Here is a 16,942-nt window from a genome sequence, read left to right as displayed (position 1 = left end):
TTCTAGCTTCTTAGCACACGGAGGCCTGAGTGAATTAGTTCGCTGGGGATGGAAATGGAAGGCAAGAAAAAGAGAGAAGAGAGAGAGAGAGCTGATAGTAAGGCATCTATTTACAGCAGAATTAGGTCTTAATCATGCCAAACCATTAGCATCACTGAGTGTGCCATGTACAAACTATTGGCCTCCTAATGCATGCTGAGAGCTCCTTCATGTATTTATCATATATAATATTTTTGAAAAATTTATTTACGTTGACGTATCTTGGTGTAACTCGTGCTTTTATTTTTATTTATTTAGTTATTTATTTTGCTGTTGTCCCAGGTTTATTGAAAATGTTACAGCATTACAGAAAGATTCAGCCAGCTCCACGAGGCATTTTGAAATTCATCCTAACGTAGACTGAGTGACCTGCAGTTTGGACAGACTGTTTAACTCCAAAAGCTTCAGCATTTCCTTAGTGTCAGGATCCACTTCAGTGATCTCCTTATCCAGGGCTGAGAGTTCAGGATGGTAGTTACCTCTCCTTTCTCTCTCCTCCTCCTGCAGCTTGATGCAGATACATCTCACCGGGCCCCTCTGAATCTGCCTCATTAGATGTGTGACATAAATTGCTTTCTTGTTGCGGAGCTGCTTGCTGGGGATAATGGCGATCTCCTCACGCAGGCGCTTGTTCCTGTGGAAGTTGCTGCCCATACGATGACCCAGGTCGCCTTCCTCACGGTTTGGGTGCGATCGCGGCCTATGTTGGCAAGTCCTTCATCTAACTCATGCTTTTTGTTAATGATTTCAAGGAATATTTAATAGAAAAGCCATAATTAATGCTTGAGCAAACTAAATATTTCTCACAGCTGCAGTGCTCCTATAAAGGAAGTGGCTCAATTTCATTGTTTTCATGGGTTTGTCAGAGGTTCCACGTTTAAATCAAACAAGGGTCACATTTTTAAAACTATTATTGGTGTCAGTTATGGATGAACCTACTAGATTTGGATATGAGTTCTACACAACCTGAAAAACACAAATGTTAACACTGATGATTGGTTATACTATGAGAGGTTAATTTGATCCCTCATATTTTGCCTCGTATTTAAGGATTAAAAGGAAGTTATTCCTAAACTGACTTGCTTTAAAATATCTTGTCATGCTAGCACTGAGAAAGTCCAAATAAGAGCAGAGTAATCCAGATAAGAAACCTCAAATTTATTCCAACATAGTTCTAGATATGTGAGGAATATTAGATTCTTGAGATAAGTTTAGATTAACCATTATTAGCTCATTTAATTATTTTCTGTCTAAAGGTATATTATCCAAAATCCTTCTAGCCATGATCAGCAAAGCTTTATATTAGAATACATATGAATATGGCAAGACCTCTCTCCTGCTTTTTTGTAGCCCTTGTAAAAGACACAGGGGCCCTTCTTGCAGGTCTTGCTATATGTTCCTGTGCTTCCTTTTTCTCTGTGCTTTTAAAAATCATATTCTCATGGCCTGCCACATACTTAGCCTCTCTTCTGTTTAAATCATAACGTTTATTTTCTAATCTGACTCAAAAACTCTTTTTTCTTTAATCTTTTGTCACACTCTTGTCCTGTAATTACAAGATAAAAATTGAACATATGTTATATGAAATATGTACACTTATATATTATTATATATATACTTATTGTATATAGAATATATATTAATATATATCCAAAATTTGGGTATATATAACTTTAGACAGAAAATAATTAAATAAGCTAATAATGGCTAATCTAAACTTACCTCAAGAACCTAAGAATCCTCAGATATCTAGAATTTATTAGAATAAATTTGGGATTTCATATCTGGTTAAAAAGAAAAGATTTCTTACCTTTCTACTCTGCTCTTAATACAACTTTATTACTGCTAATATGACAAGATATTTTAAAACAAGTCAATTTAAGTGTAGCTTCCTTTCAATCCTTAAATATGAGCAATAAAATTAACATTTCAGTACATAAACAACCATCATTAGTTAGCATTTGTGTTTTTCAGGTTGTGTGGAACTCATACTCAAATATAGTCGATTAAACCATAACTGACACCAATAACAGTTTAAAAAATGTGAACCTGGTTTGATTTAAACATTGAACCTCTAATAAAGTCCATGAAAACAATGAAATTAAGCCACTTCCTTTATAGGAGCACTGCAGCTGTGAGACATTTATGTATACACACACATATACTACAAATATGTAATGTATCATAATATAACATTATTTTATATAATAATATAACATATTCTTTATATTATATGAATAGATTTATATAATAATTATGTATATTTTATATATTTTATAAATGTAATTATATACTAGTCAATTTTGTAATTATATTTCTATATATTCATGCTTATATGATTATACAAGTATATATACTTATAAGAATAATATATATTTTTATACATATATATAATTATATAATTAATAAATATATGATTATATAAATATAAAATTATATATACTTGTAAGTATATATACTTATAAGAATTGTATATTATTCTTATAATACTTATAGGAATATATTTACTTAAAAGTCTTATAAGTATATATATTCTTATATACATTATTAAAATAATTCTTACAAGTATATATATTCTTATAATATATTCTTATATATGAGAATATATACAAGAATTATTACATTATATAGGAATATACATATTCATATAAGTATATATTATTGTATTATATATTATATAAATATACATTATTGTATTATATATTATATAATAATATATATTACTGTATTATATATATATAATATATATTATTGTATTATATATTTTATATAATTGTATATACTTATAAGTGTGTATAATATATAAAAAAGTGTATATTTAAGAATAACATTCTTATAAGTATATAATTTATATACTTATAAGTATATAATGTATAGTCTTAATATAATATATACTATATAAAATTATTTATAATTATTACAAGTATATCGTGAGTATATAAGTATAAGTATATAAATATATATAAGTATATGTAATTATATGATATATAGTATATAATAATATATAAGTATATATAAGATATTACAAAATATATACTTTTAAGAAAGGAAAATATATAAGAATATAAATATATGCATAAAAACATGTACATTATATATTAAATACTTATGACAATGCATATTATATATTATAAGGAATAGATACTTATGAGAATATATTATATTATGCATAACATACCTATATGTGTATAATATACATACACATGAAATATATAATTTATATACTTATAAGTATATAGTATATATTATATTATGTACTTGTAAGATACATATTATATACTTATGAGAACATATAATATACATAATATTATATATAATTATATATGCTACATTATATAATACATAATGTAATATATAATATATTCTAATAAATATATAATATATATGTTATAAGTATATAATATAATGTATACTTATAAGCATTAAAAATTATATATTATTTTTATATATTATATATTTTATATATTTATATATATTTTATATATTATATATTATATATTATATATTATATATTATATATTATTAAATATAAATTAAATATATTCTTTTAAGTATATTATATATCTTCTAAGTATATACTATATCATATAATTATATATATATACCATATCATATAATTATATATACTTATAAGTATATAGTATATATTATATTATGTACTTGTAAGATACATATTATATACTTATGAGAACATATAATATACATAATATTATATATAATTATATATGCTACATTATATAATACATAATGTAATATATAATATATTCTAATAAATATATAATATATATGTTATAAGTATATAATATAATGTATACTTATAAGCATTAAAAATTATATATTATTTTTATATATTATATATTATATATTTATATATATTTTATATATTTTATATTTATATATTTTATATACTATATATTATATATTATTAAATATAAATTAAATATATTCTTTTAAGTATATTATATATCTTCTAAGTATATACTATATCATATAATATATATATATACCATATCATATAATTATATATACTTATAAGTGTATATACTTACATATTATACTTACATATTATACTTATATATTATACTTATAAGTATATATAATGAGTTCCACACAACCTGCAAAACACAAATGCTAACATTGATTATTTGCTATACTATGAAAGGTTAATTCGATTGCTCATATTTTGCCTCATATTTAAGGATTAAAATATATATATTAAATGTATTTATATATAATTCTAAAATTAGCAGGGTGTGGTGGCCCACCAACTTTAACTCATGCTTTTTGTTAATGATTTCATGGAATATTTAATGGAAAATTCATAATTAATGCTTGAACAAACTAAATATTTCTCACAGCTGCAGTGCTTTTATAAAGGGAGTGGCTCAATTTCATTGTTTTCATGAGTTTATCAGAGGTGCAACGTTTAAATCAAACAAGGTTCACATTTTTAAAACTATTATTGGTGTCAGTTATGATTGAGCCTACTAGATTTGGATATGAGTTCCACACAACCTGAAAAACACAAATGTTAATTCATAATACTATGAAAGGCTAATTTGATTGCTCATATTTTGCCTCATATTTAAGGATTAAAAGGAAGTTATTCCTAAACTGACATGCTTTAAAGTATCTTGTCATGAGTTATATATAATATATGTCATATATTATATATAAATGAAATGTATATATATAATATAACATTGTTTATATTATAATGATATATCTTTATAGTGATATAACATAATTATAATGATATATGATTTATATTATACATAATATATTCATAAACTAATTATTTATATGTTATATAATATATAACTCTAATATAATTATATATAATTACAAAGCATGAGTTGTTATATATATATATTATATATAATTTTGTTAATATAAAATATATATAATATATAAATACTTACAAATATTAAAAAACATCATTAACATAAGATATATGTGTTTTATATATAAAATATATATCATATATTATATCTTTATATATTATATATTATAATCATATAGTTTACTTTCTTATAAGCTTATACTTATAAGAATATATGTTATATATTATATATTATGATATTTATAATAAATGATATATATATGCATCTTTTATTTTTTGAGACAGAGTCTCACTCTGTTGCCCAGTTGAGAGTGCAATGGCATAGTCTCAGCTCACTGAAACCTCCGCCTGCAAGGTCCAAGCAATTATCCTTCCTCAGCATCCTGAGTAACTGGGATTACAGGCACATGCTACCATGCCCAGCTAATTTTTGTATTTTCAGTAGAGACAGGTTTTGTCATGTTGTCCAGGCTGGTCTTGAACTCATGACCTCAAGTCATCCACCTGTCTTGGCCTCCCAAAATGCTGGGGTTACAGACATGAGTCACTATGCCCGACCTATATCTTTTTAAATTATATTATATATATTATAATATATATTACATAATATATAATTATACTATGCATGTTATGTGATATATAACATATGTATTGTATGTCTTGATAAAGAAGTTGAGGAAAAATTTATATTTTAAAATATAAGAAAACTGTAATGGGGAGGCCAAGGTGGGAGAATTACTTGAGCCCAGGATTTTGAGACCAGCCTGGGCAACCTCATTTCTACCATCAAACCATTTTTAAAATATTAGCCAGAAGTGGTGACACACAATTGTTTACCTAGCTACTTGGGAAGCTGAGGTAGAAAGATTGCTTGGGGTGGGGAGGCCAAGGCTGCAATGAGCAGTGATTGCACCACTGCACTCCAGCCTGGGTGACAGAGCAAGGCTCCATCTAAAAAAAAAGGAGAGGGGGGAAGAAGAAAGAAAGGTAAACAAAGAAAAAAATCTACGAATATTTTTGTATGAGCCCTTTTTTGGACACACATTTTTATTTATTTTGAGTGAATGAAATTTATTCAAGTGCACTGGAATTCCAAGCAAATGGAACTGTTATGAAATAATTTTAAAGAAAAGCCAAAGGGTTATTGAAAATGCGAAAATGTCTCCCTTATTCTTCTCTCAGCCATGTAAAATAACTTTAGTGGTTCTACATTCTTGCCAGCATTTTGTGCTCTCAGTCTTTTGGATTTTACCCATTCTAGAGGGTCTTTGAGTCTCTCTCCCTCTCTTTCTTTTCTCTTGTTGCGACCATTGTCTAAGTAACTTATTTCTGTATATTCTACCTCTAAACATTTAGAAACATTCTAGAATGTTTCTCTGACAGTCCATAATTATTCCAAGTATGTCTTTGCTAAATTAAGTTTCTTGAAGGCAATGTCATTATTTCTTTAGTACTGTCATTCTTTAACCTCTGGCAACTGGCACAATTCCAAGCATGATCAGAGTCTGCTAAATATACATTAACGTTTTAAATTATAGAATATTAGAAATAGAAGCTACATTATCTTGGCAAATGCCTTGTTTTATAGCTACTGTACAGTATTCAGATTATAGTTGATACACAATGCCATGCCAAAATTACACAATGGCAGAATTCAAACAAGAAGTTGGATCTTTTGTTGTTGTTGAGTTTCACTCTGCCAACCAGGCTGGAGTGCAGTGGCACGATCTCAGCTCACTGCAACCTCCACCTCCTGGGTTCAAGCAATTCTCCTGCCTCTGTCTCATGAGTAGCTGGGATTACAGGCATAGGCCACCACACTACAGCTAATTTTTGTATTTTTAGTAGAGACAGGGTTTCTCCATGTTGGCCAGGCTGGTCTCCAACCCCTGACTTCAAGCAATCCACCCTCCTCGGCCTCCCAAAGTGCTGAGATTACAGGCCTAAGCCACTGCACCCAGTCTGAAGATAGATCTTCTAACACTTGATCTAGAACATTGTGCATCTTGTCAGGGTGCTTCTCTTCATAAATTGAAACTTTAAGTCTGATGTCTTTAAGAGTTCCAAAGGTGAGAGCATGCAGATTAGAGATCCCCTAGGCCGGGCGCGGTGGCTCAAGCCTGTAATCCCAGCACTTTGGGAGGCCGAGACGGGCGGATCACGAGGTCAGGAGATCGAGACCATCCTGGCTAACATGGTGAAACCCCGTCTCTACTAAAAATACAAAAAAAAAAACTAGTCGGGCGACGTGGCGGGCGCCTGTAGTCCCAGCTACTCGGGAGGCTGAGGCAGGAGAATGGCGTGAACCCGGGAGGCGGAGCTTGCAGTGAGCTGAGATCCGGCCACTGCACTCCAGCCTGGGCGGCAGAGCGAGACTCCGTCTCAAAAAAAAAAAAAAAAAAAGAGATCCCCTAAATAAGAATATATCCTCAGGAATGTTCACCCCCATGGCATCACCTAACCTGGGTGTGTGTTCTTAACTTGGGTGCTTATGACAACTTTCCATCCTGGGAAACAATCTCAAAGCTTGTTATTTTTTCTGGTGATCACCCTCAGAGTTTTATTTAGAGTGTCATAATGAAAATAAGGGATTACTGTCTGTTTGTCAAAAGCTATAATAGTTCAGTTTGCATTTGAAAGTTTTTGGCTATGTTTTATTATATATTTTATTGGAATATGCACTGACAAAAAAAGGAAAATACAACTCACTGATTGGAAAGTGTAGCAACCACTAGATAAGCTTATAGTGTGAGATGTATCTTGTAAAATAAAGTTCTTAGCTGGCTCTACAAATTTCACGAGTACCAAAAATATGGATAGATCTGAAATGTGCCAACTCTATGTAAATGTCAGAGTTTTAAATTACTGTATTAGCATATATTGCTATTTTTTTCTAACACGTTTTTTAAACTGCTATTCCTATCTTCTCACATTTAATAAACAGTACATGGATTATTGGCACAAGAAAATTTCAAATGTCTACATTTAAAAATCAGGATTAGGACATTTCCTTATAATCATAAGAATTCTCTTTTTTTAAAATGTAATTATTATAAGAAATTTACAGCATGCCAGAAATTATGACAATGATTATCACAAACCCGAAATATGGGTAAAAATTATTTACTGCAGTACTTTTCTCCCTGAAAATCTATTAACTATTCCTTTGATTTATCTGTCCCATAAATCTTGGAGAGGATGCTTTTGTAAATATATTTTTCATAATAAGTGTATAAAGACATGTCTTGAAATTTGGCAGTATATCTCATAGCATCTAAGCTCAGACACATAACTCACTTTTTCTGAAATGATGAACTATGATCTGGCTATTCTCAAATGCTTAAAGCAATTTTATTGTTTTGCATTTTGATGACTCTGATGCAGTCAACACAGAATATTTCTTTATGGTCACTGATCTGATTCTTACCAGTGCTGATCCTCTCCAAACACGAAGGTTTTACAGATCATTGTGTTGATAATGTATTTTTACATTTATAGTCCTCTAAACTTCATTGAAGTTCTTTCTGGTAGATTTTGGAACACAGAAATATACTATAACATCACACTATGCTGAAATTTCATGACTAATGAATGTAAAATATCCTGTAAAAAAGTACATAGGTAGATACTACCTGGCTTCCATTTAATCACTTGCTAAAGCATCAGGCTCCTTGTCTGGGACTTGCATTATTATCCTGCAGTCATAAAGGTGAGGTGTGTTATGTGGTTGGGAACAAAAGAACAAATGCTATAATATCCTTTACGTACAGTTCTGGAATAACAGCATACCCTCAAGGTGAATTTTTTTACTGATGTTGAAGATAAGAAATTTGGGAAAGCAAAATAAATACTGAGTAAGAAACCGTAAATTCATTTCATTGCCAGTGGCCTGACAGTTAAGGTTACGACAAGACATTTGTGTGGCTATAGCACTGTAATTACATACCTTAGATCCTCTTTTGGTTCCTACATTGTTTTTCACAATATCTGATAGCAAGAAATAAGACTACAGGATTTATATCATGTTATTATTAGAGGAGTTAGTATTTATATCATGTTATCTTAGAGGAGTCATAGGTAATCTTGCCCTTTTAACCACTAGGCTGCATTACCTCTGTGTATTAATGAACACAATAAGTACTGTTAATAGGAATTTATGATTTTAAATTCTACAAACTATTATTATATTTTCCTATAACATATTAAAATTATTACACGGTGAGATTTTCAGAAAGCAGCAATCAGTCTAAAGTATAGTTGTTTTGCCTTTTGTATTCAGTTTCAAGGGATGTGGGAAGAATGGGTTAGTTTATTTCTGGTGTTCTGCAGCTACTCATGTGAATTGTCTTAATCTGTAAGCAGGAAATCGTTACACTAGTAACCAGTAAGAATTATTTTTAGAACAGCTTCCTGGGTTCTAGCAATGGAAGTGGTGAGCCAACAAGGTGAGTGGGTTCTTGGGACCCTAGGTGGTGGATGTGGCATGGTGATGGCAGTAGTGGTGGTGGAACAACCTTCTGGATCTCAGGCAGTTTCTGCTGGTGTTGGTGTTGATTGCAACGGTCTGAGAAGGCCCGTCCCCAGGCCCAGATGTGATGCATGTGGGTAGGTACACGCTATAATTGTAGCTGCAGGTTGGGGGGCCCAATCTCAGGCCCCCAGGAGGAGTGCTCAGGTGCCAATAGTGCCGAATCGGGCTGAGAGCTCTCCCAACCCATGGACAGCATGTTTGTACACTGGGGATTACAGAGCTGGGTCATGCAGGCATGTCCTTAGGTCCACTAGTGGGTGCTGGCCATGGTAGGCAGAAGTTGGTTATCCCTGGACCTCCATTGAACTGTTCAGGGAAAAAGGAGGTAAGTTTTGGCTCTAGTGATGGGAGGGCAGGGTTACTTTCAGTGGCTTTAGCTCTAGGCAGGTGGCTGGGAGCATGTGCTTTGGTCCCAGGTGATAGTTTCAGGTATGGTAGCTACGCTGTCTCAAGGGTGCTTGTAATGCATGGCAGCCCACTGCTGGGAATGGCAGGATCAAAGCCAGTGGCTCATATTCTGGGCTTGACCACAGCAACCAGCAGTGGTGGTTACTGCAGGTGAGGCATGTCAATAGGGCTCTAGAGATGTGGAGGTATATGGGCTGTAGGGCCCTTGGGCAAGACGCAGTCTGGTGGGGGCTGGGCTCTCAATGTGGCACCTTGCTGTAGCTGCTTAGGACTTGGAGTATGTATGGGACCCATCATGATCTTCTTCTTTGGGGCAAGGCCTTCATGTGGGCTCCAGGTAGCTCTCTCTGTTAATGTCAGGGCCCAAAAGGGTCAAAGGTTCTCCTTTGGCTAAAACTGCAGGAGTCTGCAATAGGATTGTGGACAACTGGGGATGTCTCACTTCCTTTTCCCCACACTGGGGAGCATCTCCAGTTTCCCAGCAAATTCAGGCCAAGCAGGCTGCCTCACTTCCCTCTTCTTTGCATTAGGTGTTTCCTATCACTCCTCTGTTGAATTCCAGTGTTATATCTATCTAATCTATTTGAAGTATGACTATCTCCTCACTATTTTGTTTCTTCTTTTTAAATAAAAGGAGTACCACATACCTCTAGTCAGTCATTTTGAAGCCCCTCCTCAATCAGTTGACTTTAAATAAAGATTGCCCTTAATAAATTGGGTGGGTTTATTCCAACCAGTTGAAGGCACTCCAAGGAAGAAATTTAGCTTGTAGACTGCAGCACCAAGGAATTACATCAAGGATTGTATAGGAGATATATGTTTTTATCAACTTGTAAAAGAGGATGCCTGAGGTCCACAATAACTTTCGTTTCAGATGTCTTTATGTAGTGGTGGGGTCTTCTTTGACCCTCTGGTCTCCTGATTTCCCCCATTTTTTCCTGTTACTCTTTCTCAGTCCAGACTCCACTGCATGTCCTCTGCTCTATTTTTGCTTAAATTGTGGGTCTGACAAGAATTAATATTGATCAGTTTTCTCTTCTCTTCTGTGCATACTCTGCTTTATAGGCAACTTATATGTAATTGTGGTTGTAATTGTAACCATATGGTAATGATTTCCAAGTTCAGCTCATGAATCCAAATCTTTTTTTTTTCTGAGATGCAGATCCACGTACCTAACTGTCTATCTGACATCTTGACTTTAATATCTTCAAGTTGCTTGAGAACTAAACAGGCTAAAAACCCAAATCTCAGCCTCTTCTTCCAATGCTGCCCCAGGCACAGCTGCAGTTCCTTCATTGCCCAGTAACCTTGGGAAATCAGAAAAAAATGCATATGTGTCATTAAAGAAAGGTGTTGAGGAAATAAATTTAGTCAGTAGAGTTAACCATAATGATGTTTAGAACTTCTTCCTCAGCAAATCTGAGTTTTAAGATGAAAACTTAAGCAAATCTTGTTTTCACTCCAAAAACAAGCTTCTTGATAGATAAACATTCCAATACTTTTATTTTTGAGTCCTTATATATGCTCTCAAAAACACAACTAATTTTTTTCTAATGTATCATTATTCACGATACAGGAAGTAATGGGAGATATAAATAATGAACCTTTTCAAACATTATTTTACCTAATTCTTAAAACAAGTTTTGAGAGAGGTAATATTAGTACTTTGTAGATAAAGCAATGCAGGCATAGGGAAATACCGTATTTTCTCCATGGTCACACAACTAGGCTGCAGTGGAGCTAGGATTTAAATATAAACGTATCTGACTGAAGTCCCTGTGCTTTCAACTTCATGAATTCAATAACTGACATTCATTTTGCTAACCTATGATATAAGGCTAGATATTCAGAAATAACTTAGCTAATAGCAGTTAAAAATTGAGTCAGGCACTCACTTTATATATTCCTAGAGATTATAACATTATATATCTTCTCATGTAATGAAAAATGGCATTGAGATATTGATTTATTTTATCAAAAATATTGCATTCTTATGTAACAGCTCTCTCAGGCTGTCTTTTTAACTCAGAGTAATGTGCATGTCCACATATTCACACGTGTGTGTTTCTCATGTCACAATTTCTTTGTTTGACTATTTTTATGTTACTCTGTGTTATTAGATTCTATAACCAATTTCTACTTTTACCAATGTTATTTTAAATAAGAAAGATTCCAAATTAGCTCACGTAAAACTGTTATTAACTTCCTATTAACTTGTTCTTCCAGATCATGACTCAATAAAATATCCTGTAGAGAAGAAATGAGAAGAATATTTTCATATTTTTTTCTTACACACAATTGAAACTTATTCAGTAAAGTTTTCTAATATAAAACAACCTTTTTCTCTTATAGATTTCAAATTACAAACACCTCCCTTCTCATTATAATATAAAAACTGTCATCTTGTTCATTTTAGTGCCACTTACAAGGAGCAAGATTCAAATGCTTTGATTCTGAAAACATAGTTTTTTTCCCCCCAATTTATATGGTTTGGCTGTTTACATATTTTTTCCCATCTTGTGTATAGAATTAGATCATTACCAAGCTCCTTATAGATTCTACTTCTAGTTACCAATTGTCCCTGTCCTCTTTTTTCAGTCCTGGAAAGGTTTATGCAGCAACCTCTTGCAGAGCTGTGAATCAGGCAAAGTAACTCAAACCTTATTGCCTAGTGCCTGCTGTTAGTTCCATGTTTTTGTTTTGTTTTGTTTAGTATCCTATGTTACATTATATGTGATTTTTTTTTTTTTTTTTTTTTTTTTTGACGGTGTCTTGCTCTGTCACCCAGGCTGGAGTGCGGTGGTGCGATCTCGGCTCACTGCAAGCTCCGCCTCCCGGGTTCACGCCATTCTCCTGCCTCAACCTCCCTAGTAGCTGGGACTACAGGCGCCTGCCACCATGTGTGGGTAATTTTTTTTTTTTTTTTTAAATAGAGATGGGGTTTCACCGAGTTAGCCAGGATGGTCTCAATCTCCTGACCTCATGATCCGCCCGCCTTGGCCTCCCAAAGTCCTGGGATTACAGGCGTGAGCCACTGGGTCCGGCCTATATGTGATTCTTCAAGGCGATTTTTAGTAAGAAAACACAAGTAAATGGGCCAGTATAGATCAGAAAAATTAAGCAGATTCCAGGTATATGTATAAAAAGATGAAAACATCCTCTCTGGTCAAAATGTTTATGTCTGTGCAATAAAGTTTCTACTAGCTTTTCATGTCACAATGGCTAAAAGATACTTTTTTGGGGGGGGGAACTGCTAAAATTCCAACGAGAAATAAAATGTAGTAGAATTATACTCATTGTGAAGATTGGAATTAGATTATGGCCATTGAACTAGGACATGGAAAAAATGTTTTTATATGGCTTTCACTTAGATAATAATACAAGAATGGCCACTATCAGGAAGAGTTCACACAATTTTTTAAACCAAAATTAAGTTATATATACTTAAACCTCATTTGCACTTCCCTTACTCAGTGTTAAAAGTAAATATAATGTGTAATTCTTAGAATATTTCACATATTGAATACCTTCTTGTCTCCTGACTTAACATCAGAAAGAATTGATTTAAATTATTCCAGCTTGATATCTCTTTGGCACGGATAATTTGGAATGTTTTACTTTTTTAATAATTGAATGTATTTTAATTCAATTAGCCATGTGAGACTCTGGATCAACCATGTAGACTACACTCTGATGGCACATGCTAAAATCCATTCAATTCTTGAAGCTCTCTGGGTCTTGTCTTTGGACTGTGCTTTACAGCCTAAATAATAGTAACATTGCCTTCCTTCCTTCAGGAAAGAGGTGTTTTAATGGCTGTGAAATGCTGCCTTGTTTTTAAATGCATAATTATAGGTTTTGCATTTGCCTGAAGATTTTAATAATTTAAAAGATGCTTTTCTAGTAATCAAAATGAAGTAATTTTTCCTGATAATTACTTCAGTCACTTTTAAAGAGTTAGTGATGAATATATTCATGCTGTGAAATATAAAAAGGTAATTAAATAGAATTTAGCAGTGAATATACTTTTCTCTCTCCCAGATATTGAAATCACTATTTATATTTAGCACTTGGGAGAAATTGATATTTTCTTAATGGAAAATAATAAATGGCATATTTTTCATCTTAGAAAAAATAAATTGTATTAGGTTTCTTATTTTCATCATTTATCATTATAAAGTAGGAACAAACTGAACAGATGTGGAGTGTCTATGACAGAATTATTTGAGGCCAGACTTGCACCTCATGATGGGAGAGAGACAGGGAATAAATGACCTTCAAAAACTGCTTTCAGAGAAGCTTCATAGGCTGAACACCATATATAAAGAGGCAGAACTATCTCAGTGTTAATTCCAGACTTATTCAAGAGAAGACAATTAAATATTATGAAGGAGGGGAGTACTAGAGAATCTCTGCAATAGTTAATGCATAGGAATTCATCAAGTAGAACTAGATATTACTGCTAGCCTTCAACCCTGAGTTAAGGCATAGGGCTAGGTTGCATTACCTGAAAGAAGACTGGAAAAATCAGGGCTTAGAAAAGGCTACTTAAACTACAGATTGGTATTTACATATATCTAGGTAAGAGCTGGGTGAAAATAAAGAAGAGAAAGTAAGAAGGTACCTAATACTTTGGTTCTTTAAACTCATCTATTAAGAAGGTGTTTATTTGGAGGTTGGACTTGGTAGAGGAAGGCTTAGGGAATTGATAGTGGTAATGCATAAATGTGAATATAATAAAATAAACCCTAAAGCGTGTTCCTTGGGCAACTAGGTACATGGTCTTACTGGTAATAAGTTTATACAAGTACCAATCCAGAGTTTAGTGGTCATGACTAAACAGCCATCAAACGTTTAAATCTGGATTATTTAATTCTGAGTTTTCTTGGAAAATGGAGCAGGCTGGGGCATCAATGGATGTTATTATAGGTAAGCAATGTGGAGGAAAATAATATTTGGGGATCAAGGTGAAACATGAAGGACTTCTCTACATTCCTATAACACTATCTAACGGTGCCCAGGTCTATTCTGTATCTCAAGTAAATTTAGAATTAAATTGCCTCATATGATTTTTTTTTTCATATAGTGAAGTCTCTCAAATATTTCCTTTTTCTGGGAATAATTCCACCTTGCCTGCACAGCTACTTAGCTCTAAACAATAGAATGTTAATGAATGCTATTTGTTTCTTTAGTGTAGAAGTTTCCAGAAATCCAATATTTTAACTCTGACATCAGAGAATTGGCATTAGTTAGGAAAAATTGAGTAATCAAGAAAAATAACAATTTTGGAAAAAATACAAATAGACTTTTATTTCAGAGAAGACAGTGGCACTATCTTATGAGTCATGGAATTTGGAAGTGACGGTATTTTGTAAGGCAATCTTATGCTCTCATAAGTGAGGAAATTTAGGTTATGATTTTTCCATATTCTCATCTAGCCAATACTGATTTAAAAATATTTGTGTGGCGCCAATTATGTGTAAGGCACTGTACCAGAAATTAATGATGTACAGTGATAATTTTAAAAGTCATGCATTTTATTTAAGTTAATAATATTGTACCAATATTAATTTCCTGTTTTTGACAATGTATTGTGGTTATCTAAGCTTTTAGAATTGAAGGAAGCTGCATGAAAGGTACAGGGAAACTGTAGTTATGTTAACAGCTGCTTGTGAGTTAAACTGTGAAAAAGTAACATGAACAAGCAAACAAAAACAGACATGGTGGCTATTCTCACAAATGTTACAATATGCAAACTTGGACAGGACTTAAGCAAGCAATCACCAATTATATGAAAAACCTTAACTGTAACAAGTCCCGTGAAGCAAAACACTGAAACACAAGAGTTTTATGGAGACTTACACTAGTTAGAAAATCAGGAAAGCCTTCCTTGTAGAAGTCAAAATGCTGATTGAGAATTCACCAAGATGGAGGAGGAAGAGCATTGCAGATAGGTGGAGCAGCAGATGTCAATATATTGTAGTGTGCAAGGGGCATAAATAATTCAAATTTATCCAGAGTACAAAGCAAAATGGGAAAGAATGTCAGATCGACTGGGGCACTAGATAATGTAGGACTTGTAGGATATGATGGAGTTTTAACTTTGTCCCACTAGTGATGTAAGGCCTCTGAAAGCATCTAAGATGATCTTCATATTATATGGCAATTAGTTAACCTTAGGGAAATACATGTATCCTCTTTACTAGGGAACTGAAGACGTTTGCATGACACACCAATCCTGTCAGTTCACGTGCGTAAGGACTCGCAGTGTATAACTCACAATCTCAATGCTAACCTTTATATTTAAACATTTTCATCCAAATATAGCAAATACATAGAAAAGTATACAAATCACGAAATAATAGTCCCAATAGTTACATGCCTATGCAGCATCACAAGTGAAGAAGTAGAACATGAATCATACCCCAGGAGCCCCTCTCAGGCCCCTTCCTGATCACTTCCCTCTCAGGCCCCTTCCTGATCACTTCACCTTCCCATCTCCCAACATAGGGCCACTAGCTTCACTTCTGTTGTGAAGCCTAACATTTGCCTCTTTGAATTTGAATTTTTGTCCTCTTTCTTCTTTTTCTTTCTTTCTTTCTTTTTTTGTTTTTGTTTTTGTTGTTGAGACCTAGTCTTGCTCTGTCACCCAGGATGGAGTGCAGTGGCGCGATCTTGGCTCACTGCAAGCTCTGCCTCCTGGGTTCACACCATTCTCCTACCTCAGCCTCCCTAGTAGCTGGGACTACAGGCGCCTGCCACCACGCCCTGCTAATTTTTTTGTATTTTCATTAGAGACGGGATTTCACTGCATTAGCCAGGATGGTCTTGATCTCCTGACCTCATGATCCGCCTGCCTCGGCCTCCCAAAGTGCTGGGATTACAGGCCTGAGGCACTGCGCCCAGTCACTTCTTTTGAATTCTTATGTATTCTTTTGCATACACCTTATTTCAATCAATATTATGTTTGTGATTTATCCATGTTATTGCATATTAGCAGCTATTTATTCATTATCTTTATTGTTTTCTCACTGTGTGGATATTTACCGATTTATCAGTTTTACTCTTGATGGACATTAGTGTTGTTTCTATTCACTTTTAAGCATGCAATGTGAGCGTTT

At 33.3% G+C, this 16,942-nt stretch overlaps 1 pseudogene; it reads right to left on the bottom strand.

The window, feature by feature from the left end:
• Positions 1-355: 355 nt before the first annotated feature.
• LOC117088549 overlaps positions 356-16,942 on the bottom strand; it is an 84,646-nt pseudogene continuing 68,059 nt past the window's right edge.

Source organism: Trachypithecus francoisi, unplaced genomic scaffold (genome assembly GCF_009764315.1).
Source record: "Trachypithecus francoisi isolate TF-2019V2 unplaced genomic scaffold, Tfra_2.0 Lachesis_group10, whole genome shotgun sequence".
Taxonomy (NCBI): domain Eukaryota; kingdom Metazoa; phylum Chordata; class Mammalia; order Primates; family Cercopithecidae; genus Trachypithecus; species Trachypithecus francoisi.
This window is presented reverse-complemented; position numbering and strand designations above follow the sequence as displayed.